The sequence below is a fragment of the Equus caballus genome, chromosome 1 (assembly GCF_041296265.1).
Source record: "Equus caballus isolate H_3958 breed thoroughbred chromosome 1, TB-T2T, whole genome shotgun sequence".
In the NCBI taxonomy this organism is placed as follows: Eukaryota; Metazoa; Chordata; class Mammalia; order Perissodactyla; family Equidae; genus Equus; species Equus caballus.
Window position 1 is genome coordinate 46,204,442 of NC_091684.1, and position 17,286 is coordinate 46,221,727.

The window sequence follows — 17,286 nt, forward strand, 5'->3', positions numbered from 1 at the left end:
AATTACTTTGTATATTTTCTTATAGTTCTTAAATTACTGCTTTCTTCAACCTCAATACTTCCCTTAGATAATATAATTTGCCTCACTTATACCCCTTTAAAGAAGCTATGTTTCCTCAATTTGAGTAGACATGTCGATGACGTAAAAAGATGCTAAATCAAAATGTATTATGTATTTTCCCAGAGGCTCAGAAATGTGTACAAATTATTTAGTTCTTCTATTCATTTAGTCTAACAGAAGATACAAAGATAATTGAAGCTGACACATGTATACTCTAAAGAGACTATCTAGAATTATCTCACAAAGGTAAATTCAACGTATAAAGATCTACAGCCTCCAATTTATAAATTGTGTAATTCATCTACGCTCATCCCAGATCAGATGCCTTCCTATTAACAAAGGAGAGACAGAACAGTGTAGCAGAACCTACTATAGTTTTGGAGTCAGATTCCAGTTTGAATCTCAGTTCCTCTGCTTGGTATTACCCAACTTAACTTTTTTTTTTTTTTTTCTGAGTAAGATTAGCCCTGAGCTAACACTTGCTGCCAATCCTCCTCTCTTTGTTGAGGAAGACTGGCCCTGAGCTAACATCCATGCCCATCTTCCTCTACTTTATATGTGGGACACCTACCACAGCATGGCTTGTCAAGTGGTGCCATGTCCACACCTGGGATCCAACCCAGCGAACCCCAGGCAGCTGAAATGGAATGCAGTGAACCACTGCGCCACTGGGCCAGCCCCTCAACTTAACTTTTTAAATGAGCAAAAATCTTCTGACAAGTAAAGCATGAGTACTTTAAGCATACTCAAGGAACTTTATACCACAATTTGACTTTACCTCTTCTACCTAGAGTTACTTCACTGATGGTTTCTAAAATATTCTCTTTGGTCAATGTTTTGTTTCCTTGTCCTATTGGTAGAACTGAGACCGCTAGTAATAATATCCATAAATGTAAAATGTTGCTTTGAATAATTTACTTGTTAAATGTATTTATTTAGTATGATACTTAATTTAACAATGATTTGAAATAGTTAAGATGTAAAGATGTTTTAAGATAAAAAAACTATAATAAAATCTGAGCATAGGGAAGGTAACATCTTAGAAAACTTAGGGAGTTGAAATGTATATTAAGGAAGTTTCTGCAAAATGACTGAAGTCCTTTCCAACTTCATTGTGTTCTTGCTAAATTTGTTACATAACAATGCTGACAGTGTACCAATTGCTCAAGGAGAGAAATAGAGATTGTTTACACTAAGGTCAGGACAAAAAATAAAAAAAGAATTACTCTAATATCTCATAAAAGGGAAAGTAAAATATATCTAATATTTTTTAAGGTTACCCTTTTTATCTCTAGTGAAATGGAGTTATAATTGCCTCATCTCTATTAATCAATATTTGAATACACTCCTACCATACAAGTGGAGTGGGAAGGTGCACATGAAAAATATTTATTCTCGGGGCCGGCCCTGTGGCGCAGCGGTTAAGTTTGCACGTTCCGCTTCTCGGCGGCCCGGGGTTCGCTGGTTCGGATTCCGGGTGCGGACATAGCACTGCTTGGCAGCCATGCTGTGGTAGGCGTCCCACGTATAAACTAGAGGAAGATGGGCACGGATGTTAGCTCAGAGCCAGGCTTCCTCAGCAAAAAGAGGAGGACTGGCAGTAGTTAGCTGAGGGCTAATCTTCCTCCAAAAAAAAAAAAAAAAAAAAAAAAATATTTATTCTCCCCCGTCAAGGAATTTAAACACTGAAAGGTTAAGTCCCATATGAGAGTGTTTGTCCTGGAAACTTTGATACTGCTCTAGCATTCTCTCTCTCTCTATGCATTCGTATGCAGACACGCACATATGCAAACAGGTGAATTGATATATTATTAATTCTTCAATAATAAGATATTTACGTCATATTTTCTTTGAAGAGTATGAGAGGGAAAATTCATTGTGAACTTACCTTGGACTATAAATAGCAATAGACTTTAGGACATGAAATAGTCTCTTTTCAATTATTTTTTTCACGCTTCTATTCATTGACAAAACAGAATCATAATTTTTTAAAAAATTTTACATGTTCCTTTGCATGAAAAATTTATTATCTGAAATATGTTGTTCCATAGGAATTTAAACATGCTTAATGAGAAATAAAGTTATTGTTGGAAATACAAATTGTCTGTGCATTTAAATACCATATTTAAATATACATATCATATGTATACAAAAAAGTATCTATAGCACTTTTAAAATGAATAGCTTTTTAAATATTGAATACATAATTAGTGACAGGATCAAATTATTTCAAGTCTTTATTTTCAAAATTCTATAAATCCCCCAACAAGACTGCTTTTTATGTTGCATTTATAGCTACACTATAAAAATACAACATTGTAAAAATATTATTTTTAATATTTTTAAATATTAAGGTAGCAAATATTTATGGAGTGCCCAATATGCCACAGCATTATGACATGCTCTAAATATACTGGTGGACAAAAGAGACAAGTCCTTTATTTTTCTGGAGCTTACTTTCTGCCAGGAGCAAGAGTAATTTCAGAAATAAGCAGGTATGTGTCTACATACTATATTTTTTTAATAAATTGCAAATTAAAATTACTTATTTCTTTTTTAATAGCATTTGTTTTTCTGAAGTATCATTTCACTTTTAACTGAACTCTTTAATTATAAATTTCACTCAATACTATCTCAATGTGGAAGAAATTATTGTATTTCTGTGCCTATTTCCGTTACTTTCTATTTCTGATTCTATTTCCATGGATTTAAAATATTATCAGGCCACTAAAATATATTACTCCTTGCTTTCATTGAAGCTATGGTTAACCAAATGTTATCTTAATTCCTATTTTGTTACTCCAAACTTCCAAAAGCCATTTCTTCTGCAATCAAAGCACAAGCCTCACTTCAGAAACACATAAAAGTAAATTGATTTTCATCCTGAAAATGTCAAACTTCTGCCTATACTGCTCAGCTATGGTTTTCTGAAACAGCAAAGTTCAAGAAGAGCCATCGACCTGATGGCCCTTTGACACACGATGATAGATGCCATGTGTCTACTACTTTACAGCCAGAACATCCTCTAAGAGAAGGAGACAATCAATGAAGAATAATAAATCTAAACTGGGTAGAAGCTTTGCTTGTTTTAAATGTATTAAAGGAGAAAATACTGGTGTTTCACTTCTCTGGGGAAAAGCTCTTATAAACTCCGTGATTAACTCTTTCCTCTCTTTCTGGTTTAGATGAATCAGACATACATACATCTGCTTAAGGAAGTAGACCAATGGCTAAAAGTTAAACTCACACATAGTTAATGAACTTAACATAAAATACAGATGCAATGTATTGTTCTTCAAAGGAGAAGAAAAAAATGTTAAAGGATACAAGTTTTTAAAAAATGTAACCACTACTCACCCTTGTGTCTTATCCCTCTGTCAGCCACTGGTTCTGGCAACTTCAACTGTTTCTAGTGAATGATGTTTCCATTTTCCTAGAGGATAGAGTTATTGGTCAATGCCATGTCAAGAGCAAAGACTTTATTCAAGTGCAGGACATACGAGCAATTCATTTACTTACAGATTATACTTATGTTTGTGATGAATTATTGCAAATTCTGAAGAGTAAATCTTGCAATCATAAATGTCAGTTTTGGAAGTGGCACACTTCTAAGTTAAAACTTAACTCTCAGAATGCATACCATCATGTACACTCCACATTATATTCTTAGGGAAAATAAAATCACTCACACGTGTGAATTTTTTATGCCATTTGACCAGAGTCCTAACAAGGAAGTGCAGTATAAATTCTCCTTCAACGACACTTTAAAAATACAGTGTTTTATAAAATGGTAAATAGAGTCAAGACAATTAAGGACAGTTATATAGTTGAAGGTTATTTTTGAGTCTACAGCAATTTTAGCTCTCAGAATGTATTATTTATTTCCTTAGGCTCACAAATTTTGCATCTATGTTTTTTCAAAGGAGAAATGTATAATTTTTGATAATGTAATGCAAAATCTTAAGACATTTTAGGTATTGCTATTATTCCTACTAGACTTTAATTTTCTTCAAAGCTGAAGAACTTGTCTTAATTATTTATAGCTCTTATAATTCCATAGTTAGTACAACATTGCTATTTACATATCAGGAAATAGGTACAGAAATAGATGAAAATAGCTATAGTTTGTTTCAAACACCTAAACACGTTCCCTTGAAACTCCGTAGAATATATGAAGTTGACAGATGCACTTAACTTATGGAAAGCAAAAGTAATGATTTGTTTCTCACAACTAAACTTTGGCTATGAACTACTGAATAAGTAGAGATAAACACACAAAAATAACAGTTTAAAATAGTACTTCTAAAATGATCTACATTAAATAACAGCAAGTAAATAACATCATGAGAAAGAAGATAAGTATTTATAAAAATTTAAAACACAATTGAAATTTTGAAAATAGTGTCTGCATGAATATATAAAGATTTCTATGCAATCTAAAAATTAAGAAAAGCATAACAATTTTTATACCTGTTTGGGGATTAGGAAATATCTAACTTTAAGGAAAAAATTAATAGGACAGTTTTCAAAATTAAAAAATGATAAGCAGCATATTCATATGGTTTTTTCACAATAAAATGTAAGCTTAACATCAATATATAAAAATTGTTGAACCTTTTCTCTTCAGTCAAATTATGGATGGAGTTTGATAGGATCTTTAAAATTTATACCACCACCTGTCAAGCCTACTCTGGCCCCTTGGTATCCTGTGAGACATTTTTGCGCAACTCTAAGGCTCCATAGAACATATTTTTGAAAACTCTTGACATAGATCATTCTTTAACATACTTTAATAACAGCTATAAGAAAGGATACTGCATGGACAGAATAAAATTGAGTTCCTCCATTGATTTAACCAACAATGACCATAAGAAGACAATTATACAGTAACTTCCTGACTATACTTGGGCTCTGAGTGTAGCTTCAAAGACCAAAAATAGCAAGATTTTCACTAGGGTTTCTTATATTTCTGGATAGTGCTGAGCTCTCAATTAGCCCCATTCTAAACAAACCATTTTGCACTGTACTTTGGGTCTATTTGGAATACAGTGGGGTTGCTCACCATGACTTCTGAGTAATGATTACACATGCTATAAAATATAGCAGAAATTATAGAACATTTGTAAATTAACACTTAGAGTGTTTAATGCCGCCAGAGAAAGGAAATAGAAGACAAATGAAACAGAAACTTGTATGATTTCAGCATTTATAGTTATGTAAAAAAATTTCATGTGATCATGCATATACTTTATCATTATAGTTTGAAAGACCAAATAATTAATTAAAATATTACTTTTCTAACACTTACATCACCAGACCTAGATTTGAGGAGTTATAAATCAAAGCTTATATCTAGAGTGTAAAATTTCAGTAAATAGTTTACATGTTTTCAAACATCGAAAGGTAGAATAAAGGTGACATCTTAGGTTAATACCAACTCCTGAGGTATTTCATTTATTGTGAATATTAAAATTAAAAAAATCATTTTTCTAGATTGATACTTCAATAGTACCCCTTCTAAAGTTCTTGTGTAGTACCAAGAATAAACTCAAGATTTTCAAATTGCTCTGGGCTGCCCTAAAATTAACTAGAAGAAACAATATAAACAGAAATTCTGATTATTTACAGCACACAACTCCATACAGTACTTTGGAAATGTATTATCTAAGGAACTCAGTGCTGGAATCCCTGGCTCAGAAAACTAGCGTTTGCTTTAACAAATCTTCTTCATGACTCACCTCTATGATGTATTGTATTTAATCAATAAGATATATTTTTTAACTGCATTTCAGTTCTTTAACAGTGTCACGAAATGGACAACCATAGACAGATTTACGTGTGACCTAATTGAGTAATCACTCCCCCTCGACAATACCTGAATAATGAAGTGATTCGAGATTTATTAAGGTAAAAGAATTTATGTTTCAAAAAGGAAATTTCAGACTCTAGAAACATCAGACACGATAGGGTGATACTTTGAATTTTGAACCTAATGTAAACACTAGAGAAGTGTAAATTGATAAAAATATGAAATTATGTGGTGTTTTGCTATAAAAGTATAAAAGTGGTTATAGGCATGTATATAACTGCCAATGACCAGAGGGAAATATTTATTTTAAAAAAACACTCACTTGGGTGTGAAGTGAAAAATAGTAGAAAAGATTAATATAATTAACTGAATACCAAAAATGTTTAAGGCTAAGAAAAAAATATGATTTAAATAATACTTAGATTTACTTTGATACTTTAATGTTATCAATCATTTGTAGGCATGAGATTGTACAAAAGCCAGCTCACACAGTGGTTTAATTAAAGTTCATTGATGGAGAAAAGGAAAGAAGGAAAGAAGGTGGGAAGGAAGGATGAATATCAATAGGCACTGAGGGACAGAGTAGAGAAGAAGATTTGATATTTTACAATGTGACAGGAGATCTTTAACTTATATCTAGTGGGAATGTCTTCTAGAAGGTGGAGGTCAGGCTTAGAAAGAAGATAATACCACCACCACCCCCACCTTTACTGAATGATAAAAAAGTAGAAAGAGAGTAGAGCATCCTAAGAAAGAAAAGCATGAAATTCCCAGTAGCAGGCATCTGTACAACATACGCTGGTAGAAAGCATAGATTTCGCTCTCCTATTTAGTATATTTTATTGTTTGGATACCAAGACACTGCACTTCAGAATTTCCCTCCTACATTTCTGTCTGCTTCTCTGCTGGTTCCTTTTCATTTCTCTACCTCTACCTAGGTCTCCAAAATTAGATCTTTAATCCTTTCTACATACAGTGATTTCCTGGGTTTTTAAAAATCTAGTCTTATGGAATTAAATATTGCCAAAATTGGCATTTTCAGCCTTATCCCTCCAGCCTCCAGTTTTTGATTCTACTTGAATGCCAATAGCCATTTCAAAATTAACGTGGCCAATGCCAAGCTCCTGATTCTCCCTTCTTTTTCCAAATGCCTTCTTCCCAGCTCTCCTATTCTCTGTAAACAGCAATTCCATTCTTTCACTAGCTTAGGCCAAGACAATGATGCATTCTAGACATTATAAGACCTCAAGTTAAAATACTCCTCCAACTAATATTTTTCATCCAACATTTCTATGTTCAAGATGTGTTCTCAAATGCCTAATAATTCTTGGGTTGTTGTTTGCTTGTTTCATTTTTCTTACCATCACTCTAATCACTTCATTCAGCTCCATCAAATCTCTATATATTTTCAGCCATGATATAGTATGGCAGAGTGATACAATGGAAAGGCCTAGAGTTAAAAAAAAAATGGAGACGGATGTCAGTCCCTTTTGCTATTTATTTGGCATTTCACAAAGTTCTTTGCTTAAGTACACTCTAATTTTCTAATTTATAAAGTTGGTATGTAGGAGCTGATGATTTCTAAAATGTCTTACAGATCTGTGATTCAAGAGGATGTGATTATAAATCAGAAGTAGACATTGGCTTCAACTCGATAATTAATAGCAGTCATTTGGTAGTAGATTTTTATATGAATGAGGATTTGATTACTGATTTGGGAAAGAATGCTGTGTTCAGGATATGGAATGGATGAATAGAGGTGATTTGTGTCACACAATCTTCATATCACCAGCAGATTTAACCAGAAGGAAAAGAAAGAAAAACATAAAGTAAGAAACGTTTAGTAACAGAAAAGACCTCTCTGAATCCAAGCAATAAAAGCCCTTTAAATTTGAGAACTATTTTGAATATTACATTTCAAACTTGATAGACACAATAACATAAATTCTTCATGGTTGCCATTGTGGGGGACTGGAATTGGCCACCCCAAGATATGTCTCTTTGGCATGAGGAATATTTTGGGCCGGTTACTTTTAAAAAAAAGTGCAGACAGGAAAGAAACTCTGAAAAGCAGAGTTTACTTGCCGTTTGTTAAGAGACATTTACATTTGTAAGGGAAATCTCCATCTGTAAAGCTGTCTTCCTCTCTGTACCAGTAAGAAGGGGAGATGACCTTATCTCTAGAAACTCTTAATCAATGGGAAAGGCAAGGACTTAAATCTGCATAATAATCTTACTCTTGTTTATTGTACTTGTCTGGTAACCTCCTGTAAATGACCCCCCAACCCCCAACATCCTCCTTTGTCTTTAGCTGAAGATGACATTTAAGGTGGTGGCTTCAGCCATCTTGGTGAGTTGCTCACTTTGCCTGAGCCTCTCCCATGTATACACGTTATAAAGCTTTGTTTAATTTTCTCCTGTTACTCTGTCTCATGTGAATTTAATTCGTTCTCTGGCCAGAAGGACCCAGAGAGGGTAGAGGAAATGTCTTCCTCCCCTACACCATGTAACAGATGTCTTGAGCACTTTCCTTCTTAAAAATCAAGAGATTCTCAGAGGACTAAAATATTGCACTTGTTTTTCTTAAAAGCTCTTAGAAAACTAATTCATTTTAGTGACATAAGAACTATAAAATATGTATTGTTAATCATAAGAATAAATTTATATTTCAGAAAAAATACCATCATATAATATAAAAATTTAATTGACAAAAAACAATACTTTTTTATGACAAGAAATTCTAAGTTACTATAATTATTTGTCAGGGTACTTTAGTAAACCTACTATTCAACTAATCAAAATATTGCAATTTTTTCTTTCAAGATAAGTATACAAAAATGTTTAAATGAAGGCATAATCCTTGATTTTTTTAAAGTTTATCTTAGTAAAAGATAGGCATAAAATCCTAGAAATAGCTGTTAAGTGAACAGAGTTTTGTTTGTGACCTAAGGGATTAATATATGACTTTGCAGAAAGCTTAGTGACTATTTAGCATAACCAGATGTTCAATGAATGGCCACTTCAGAGTGTTTGGATATTATAAATCATTATAATACCAGTTTGAAATCTAAAAGGCCTTCTTCTAATACTCAGCATGCTACAATAACTCCACGAAATTATTTTCAGCGTAGTTCAAGAGTGTGCATCTTGTCATTACTTTCTCCTGCTGAGAGAACTCACACAGAACGCATCATTCTTTAAATCATGTTTTATAGAATATTTATGGTATGATTAGAATGTGACAAAAAACTTGAAGGTACAAAAAGAACAGAAGGAAGCTATGCATATTAAAACAAAGGCAGCATTTAAATATACTTACTATTAAAAGATGTACTTTTAGGTTGTCTTTGCTTGAGAAAGCTTTTATTAGAAATAGGCATTGTTTTTAGCAGTTGGAAACAGCTTCACAAGTTTTAAAAGCCTTTTAAATACAAAGATCTACAAAAAGGATTTCTCTTATGCAAATTTAAGCAACAGTCAGCTGAATCATATTACAGAGACTGGAGGCTGCTTATTTTCATTCAGATTCCAGTCCATACTTTCTCATACAAACAACCATATAACTACATTTGACGAATGCTGGGGAAATGTATGATTTCTGTAGATAACTGATTATGCTTTGTAATTGGCAATAAAAAACCCTGTAGAATTCCTGGCTACACTTTTAATGTTTTTCTTTACTTTCACTGGCCCGTAGAATCTCTGTATTTAAATTGGCAAAGCCCCAGTAAAGACCTTAGTGAACCATTGTATGTTATGCAAGGAAGGTGACAAAATAGGAATCAAGTTTGCCTCCGTGTTAGGAAGATTTTGTGAATGAGTGTGCGTATGTATGTGTCTATGTGCATGTAAAGGGCTGTGGGTGAAGGAGACTGTGCATATGATTATCTTCCTTAAAAGACTGTAATAAATTACATGCTATCCGTTGTTCTGCAACCTTCCCAGATTTAGCAAGTCTCATAGAAAATCATGGTTAAATTCATAGGTGAAAACTGCTAAATTAAATAAGGACGCCAGTAGGCTGAGACTGATGTGGCTCTAATGCCCAGGTGGCCTGCTAAGCAAACCAAAACCTAACCCTGTAATTGCCTCAAGGTTACAAAACCAAAACACTAAGGACAAGCAATCCTAACAGCCAACTAGGCTTTAAGCTACAGCCAGTCAATAATTTCCTTACTTTGCACATGCCTTTTCTCATCAAAGTCTCTCGCTGAGCTCCTGTCGGTGGAACTCCTAACCACTTCTGGATTGGTTCTGCCCAATTTGAATCAAGAGATGCTCAAATAAACTCTTAAAATTTTTAATACGGCTCAGTTTATCCTTTAACAAAACTCATACAACATTTTTTAATTTGTATTTTTTAAATGCGAATGTAATTGAAGGTTTCAATAAGCTCGGTCTTCCTAAAAGGCAATTTTGTCGATCTATTCCTTGCTTTTATCTGTTTTATCACTTTTTTATATATTGACTATATTATATTGGTCGTATTTTTTTGTTAATTTGTTTTCTCAGTTTGTGATATGCCTCTGAAGTGTGGCAGAGTAGGCCACCTCAAAATATACCACCTTGGCATAAGGATTATTTTGAGTTATAGGCTTTTAGGAAAACTACAAATAAAAGAAAAAGACTCTAACATTCCTTCTTTTTCTTAAAAACAGGAGATGAAATCCTCATGTGAAAGTTGTCCTTCCTGTACCACGAGGAAAGTGACACTCTTCTCATCAAGAGTAAGAAGTTGCGATGGAGAGATGTCTATAAAGCAGCCCTTGCTAAAATCATTCTTCTCCTCCTTTAGCCTCTCCACACAGTTGATGTACTTTCCCACACTTGCCTCTACAACCTACTATAAAAGCATTTACGTTTCACCATTTCTTTAGGTTTTCATTTCCTTATAAGGGCTACCATGTCATATAAAACTCACATAAATGTTTATACTTTAATATCTGTCTTATATCAACTTAATTCTCAGGCCCAGACTAAAAGAATCCTAAGAGGGTAGAGGCAAAAATCTGCCTCTTTCAATGCCTTCATTTTATAGCACTTGACATAGATGTTAATTGATGATAATACTCTAAAAAATCTCCTATTTTTCCTCTGCACTTATTTTTCTTCCTTAATACTGAAAACCTATTCTCTAGTACAGAGATCTGATGTTCACGTCTGTTTATTTTTATATTAGAAAATTTAGACCACAGTTGTTTTTGTTTTGGGTTTTTTTTTTTTTTTTTTTTTTTTTGCAGAGGAAGATTCACCCTAAGCTAACATCTGTTGCCAATTTTCCTTTTAATTTTCTTTTCTTCTCCCCCCTCCCCATGCCCCGCCCTGAAGCCCCAGTACATAGTTGTAAGTACTTCTGGTTTTTCTATGTGAGCCACTGCCACAGCATGGCTACTGACAGACGAGTGGTGTAGTTTTGCACCTGGGAACTGAACCCAGGCTGCCAAAGCAGAGCAAGCTGAACTTTAGCTGCTAGGCCATCAGGGCTGGCTCTAGACTAAATGTTTAATCCATGTCAAATTGATTTTGGTGTAAGGTAAGTGCTGATGAGTCCAGATATGAATTACTACATTCAGAACTTTCTTATTTCACACATGGTACTATAGTTTGCCAACCCAGCATGGAAACGAAAACATCCAACTTTACAGATAAATATTGTAATCCCTGTTACAAAAGTAGAATTATATTCTCAAATCCTTGCTAATGGAATATTATTGCGTCACTATTCTTGAGTATCATTACAAGAAATCAATTTTAAAATTGAAACTTGCTTATTTTTATTTTTAGGAGGTATATTTTAGTTTGGAAGGTAGATGTAAAAAGTGCTACCAATTTGAATTAAATACTGCCAGTCGATATCCTTCAAAAATCTCAAACTGAGCAAAGATGTGTGGAAGATACAAAGAATAATAGACACAAATCTCTGTTCTCAGAGAGTTTATCAGTCTAGGAGATCAGTAGGCTCTTGTCCACATATAATACTTTAATGCAGAATGCGATAGGTCACCAGAACATTGTGGATTGCTAAAAGGATTCAGGGAGGGGAGTGGTCAGAAAGAAGTTACAAGATAGCTTTAAAGAACACGGAGAGTTTGAATAGAATTGGCAGATTGTAAGATTCACAAGCGAAGTACAAAGTAAAGAGAGAGGAAATCAGAATCAATAAATGTCAAAGCCAGGAAAATACGAGACCTATTTGATAATTTTCAAATAAAGTAGTTTGGCTCCAGTTGTACAGGTTGGGGAAAGGTCGGGGGACAGATCATAAAAGTCCTACATATGATGCCCAAGAGCCTGGATGCTAATACCTTTGAGATGGAAGGTTTTAAGTTGATTGTTTCTCATAAGATATTGATCAGTATGTACTTCAGGAAAATTAATCCCTTAGCAGAAAGATTCATTACAAAAGGGGAGAATAGTTAAGGGGCGCTTTCATTCATTCACTCATTTATTCACTTGTTCATCCATCCAACAGTAACTTATTAAGTACTTGCTATGGACCAGGCATTTTTCTGAGTTCTGCACCCACAGAAATTAATAGTGTGCAATAACTCAGATAAGATTCATCTGTCATAAATTGGATGTGACAATGTCTTTCTAATATGACAACAATAACACACAGAAAGCATAAAATAATAGAGCATAAATTGGGGTGCACATTCATAAAATTGCTTCATGGCAAAAGATCATGAAAGCAAATGAAGTGCTTTCCTGCAAAAAATATTTACAATTCACATTTCAGCCCTAGGGTTAATTGCCCTAAAATATTAAAAATCCCTGTGAATAAATAAGACTAATTACATCATAAACAAAGGGGCAAATTATGGAAGTTTTTCTCACTCTGTCTTATAGTATTGATAAGATGCCACTCTCTACCCTTTCCAGGTACATTTAAAAAAATTTTTTAAATTGTTCTTGGTAAACACTCATATGGCAATTATTTTGTTCAAGGTTTATGTTAGGCCATGGGGAACTTTTTGTTGCTTGGTTGCTAATGGATTATTATTGTGTTACTGTTCTCAAGTACTTGTATTCTTGAAGGGGGAAACTTACTTAGGGAAAAAAAAGTATTTATAAACTTTAAAGGAAACTAGCTTTTAAGAGGTCATGCCAGGGCCTAAGATAGAGACTCAGGCTGGGAACTGGGACTGACTGACAGATACTGTGACAAGGCAGAGTGCTCTGGTGAGGTGATATTTAACCTGAGATCCAAAATATGTGAAGATGATAGAAGTTATAGGGAAAGACCATTTCAGGCAGCAAGAATAAAACAAGTTAAAGCCATGCCAGGTAAAAAAAAATAAAGTCTGAAATGTTATGCTTTAGAATTCATTGAGTTTGAGCAAGCACATTTAAATAATTGTTTGCCTTTTTAAAAAATTCTGAATGCTCAAAACCATTTTGAAAGAACGGTTTCAAAGAGTTTTACATTATAGTTTCCTTGCAGCTATATTCTGTGAAACAGAGAAATCTGATAAGACAAGATTTTAAAATGTACTTACAAAATCAAGATAGACAACAAAAAATAGTAATAGACATTACATTAAAAGGTATTTTTTTCTATTCTAATAACTTTAGTTTCTATATGCTAGTTTACATTAATTTTTTTGTCATATTTAAGATATTAATACCCGACAATATTAGGTTAACCAGACTTTAGGTTATGATTATTAAAAAGATGAGTTTTCCGAAGTAACTTACTGAGTTCCAATTAAACTGTATGTTTAATTCGCACTTAAACATACCAACTGATGATTCTTTTCTATTTATGGTGATACTGCATCGTGGGTCCCAGTTTTTGCATTAGGACAAAATTGCCACCTTGACCATAGTCATATCAGACTGTGCATCTGTTACAATAAAAGTCCTGGTTTACAGGAACTTGATCATTAAACTTTTTCATTCGTTAGTTTTTAAGGACTATTTTTAATTTATTGACAATAATTATCTGAGAGTACTAACGTTTTTAAAAAACTGGAACCACTTGAGGAAGACGGCTAAAACTTGAGGAGCTTACACCAATCCAAATACAATTTTGTGTATAAGTGCGTACAGGACATTATAATTATTCTATATTTCATGTTGAACTATTGAAGGAGAGGTTGCTTGAAATTTAGTTTAAAAATAATTTGATAATTTTTGAAGCTGAATATTCCTTTGAAGTCTTTTTTTCTTCTGAAAGAAAATAATTTTGATTAAATAGGTATTTAAGTAGTATTCTATCATTTACAAATTTTAGTAAATTTTAGATATTACTACTGCTACTATTTCAATATACAGCAGTAGAAAATTTGTGGAAGGAAGAAAGGAGAAAAACTAAGCTTTTATTGGGAGGAAAGAAATGATTTAACTATTGTTTGTAGAAATGAACTGTGTTCAGTCTAGGCAGGCAATCATTTAGCAAGACTGTGTGACAAAGCAGACAAGTTAGTGAGAAAGAGACTAAAGAGCATTTCTATGACTAAAAGCCAAGTGAGGTGGACCACGGCTGGGAAGAGTGCCTGGAGGCCGGAAACGCTGCCCGTGGAAGTGTAGCTATAGAAGTGTAGCTCTTCTCGGGAAGAACTATTGAGAGGGTCAGAACCAGCCCAGCGCTTGTTCTCAGCTTCGACAAGGCGAGGCGGCGGGAGTACCTGATAGGCTTCACAGGTGGAAGGTGGCGCGAAAGGAGGCAGCCACGGGTGAGATCCAGCAGCGGCTCAAGCAGCAGCGCCACCAGGAATCCTTGCAGATGCTGTCCCAGAGAGAAGAGGTGCTGGGGGAGGCAGCCCAGCTGGACTGGCTGCTGACGACAAACATAGGGTCTGAACAGTACGAACACGCCAACCGCACAGTCACCGCAAGCATCATCCGCAACCTAGACCCCTCCAGGGTTGTCCAGCTGTTCCGACTGCCCCTGCCTGAGCAAGGGGCTAGGCACGGGTCCGAGGATGCAGCATCATCCACGGGGAAGCCCACCAGCGCCTTTCCTAGGAAGTCCAGGGACCCCCTGCTATCCCAGGGGACAGCCGCTCTCAAGGCTTCGCTACCCGCACAGTCGTAAAAAGGTCAAAGGCAACATCCGCCAAGGGGCCAGGACTCCACCATGAAGCCCTCAGTCCCAGTCCTACCAGCAAGACCCAGCGCAGCCAGCTGCCAGGTAAAGCCCGGCCCAGCGAGAAATGAGCTCAGAACCAGGCCAGGCCCCAGCCTCGGCTGCAAAGACCTGTCCTGTCTCAGCTTGGCTTTTCCTGTACCCAGGCGGACACCAAGATGACTCCGCAGCCTAAGGTTGGGATGTCATGATCTCTCCTGGCATGGGGCTTGGACCTCAGAAGGAGTAGGCCACTCAGAGCTGGCCTCCCCTGGGAGGAGCCTTCAGAGCCAAGTTTGGGGCATCTTCCCAAAATGTGTATCCCACTAGGTCGTCATCAGATTTGTGAAACTAACTGCACTGGTGGTGTGTTTGTTCCTGGCCCTGATGCCATGCACCAAGGGTGGCTGCTGGGGTGGTGGAAAAGGTGGGGGTGGGGGTGGGGGGGTCAATCCTCACTCTCTAGCAGTTTTCCCTGTGGGTACGAAAAGCTAACGTTAGATCTGGGCCCCCTAACCAGGGTTGGAGACCAGTGTAACCACTGGTAGAATCCAGAGTCCACCTGCTGCTCTGAAAGCAGGCAGCTGGGGCAGGATGTGTGAGCAATGCCCGGCTGTGCCCGTTACTAGCTGAGACTTCAGGTCTGTCCCTCTCCTCGGCCTCATTGGTCCTCCTCAGCTAAAGTGGAAGTGGTGGAAGCAGATGAGTTCTGGAGCATTCCCCACCCGCAAACTTGGGTAGCTTCCCCAGGCTTCCAGCTGCTCCAGAGGGAGCCCAACAAAGGAGGACTGATTAATCCGTTGTAAAGAAAATGCATTTCAACTTGCCTAGAAGTGTGGCTTTTTCAGAGCAGACTCTTCAGGAGGCCCGTTGGTATTCTGCAAGGGCTGCCATTTCTTCATGCTCCGTCCGGATAGATCTTCAGGTGTGACTTCAGATCTGATGAAAACCAGGCTTGTCTCTTCCTTGTTGCAGCTTGTGAGTGATCTATCTCATTTACACACCTCACTGTTCCTCTGACTGAGCAGGGCTGTTGGCAGAATCCAGGTCCACCTGCAGCAGGTAGATGCAGTGCCAGCGAAGACAACCAGAGAGCACCTGTACTGGAGCGTTGCCACTTACTGGTTCCTCTGATTCTGGGCCATAGACACAAATTTTGGGTTGAGCCCTGGTTAAGGAAGCCACGTTGGACCCTAAGACTCGGACTGCAAGGGGGAGTAAGATGTGCCCTCAGCCCCCATGAAGCTCACAGACTAGTGAGAGAGGCGGTCAAGGTTAGAGGACAGTGCTGTGACAAATTCTGCCCAGCCCTAGGACGTAGGAGGCTGCTGGAGAAGAGGAGCAGGGAGCTGGGGTCTGCAGAGCAGGCCTTCCCTTCTAGTCACCCTGTGGAGGGTCTGCCAGGAGCAGCCCCGTCTCACCATCGGGCAGGCTCAGGAACAGTCCCTCTGTTAGGCTGCGCCTGAGGGTGGACAGGCGCTCTCCCATGTCACCATCAAACCCCACCATCTGGTGATGTCTGATCATTGGCTGGGGCATGTCTGGAGGCCACACCTGAGCACGAAGCTCAGGGCTTGTGACCAGGAAGCCCCATGACCTGGCTTTTCAGCTCCTGCCACCTGCCCTTCCTGCTGTCTTCCTGTTGTCCTCCCCTGTGCTTAGGGTTAGGTGACTCGCTCTGTTTGGCTTCTGCCATCCTGGGCAGAGGGTGGGGCCTGTTACCAGGCTCTCCAGGTGGTTCTAGTACTCAACCCAGGGCAGTGAGTGTGAGCCTCGCCCTCACAGGCCCCTGTGAGGAGGAACATAGCTGGGTCCTGGAGAATCAGTGCACACAGTAGGGCTTGGGTTTGAATCCTGGCTCTGCCACTTGGCCACAGTGTGAGCTCTTCACTGTGCTGACTTCTCCGGGTCTAGTTCCACGTGTGGAAGATGACATAAGACACCTACCTCTTAGGTCTGCCCCAAGGCTGAAATGAGACCCTGTACATGAACCACTTTCCACAGCACCTGGCAGTCCCGAGTGCCTTCACTCTGTGTTCAGGCTGCTGCCATCTGCTGACCCAGGTCTCTTCTCCCATTCCCAGTGACTTGGGGTCCTGTACAACTACAGCAACAATTTGGAATGTTTACAAGTATCAAGTTCTTATCTACTTTCAAAAAAGAAAAAAAGCAAAGTGAGCCAATGGTTTGTATCCAGCCTAGGTGAGCAGAAACTGTGTAGCCCAGGTAGAAATGCACAGTGCTTCTCTTGGTTGCTCTAAATATGGGCCCCTTCCTCATGGTTCCACATGCATATTCTCATCTGATGTCCAAATACATTATGAGATATAGATGTAGTATGTGTTTG

The 17,286-nt window shown here is 37.2% G+C and overlaps 1 pseudogene; it reads left to right on the forward strand.

The window, feature by feature from the left end:
- The window catches only part of LOC100072003 (nucleolar protein 12 pseudogene), an 80,126-nt pseudogene extending 64,381 nt beyond the window's left edge, over positions 1–15,745 (forward strand).
- The last annotated feature ends 1,541 nt before the right edge of the window (positions 15,746–17,286 follow it).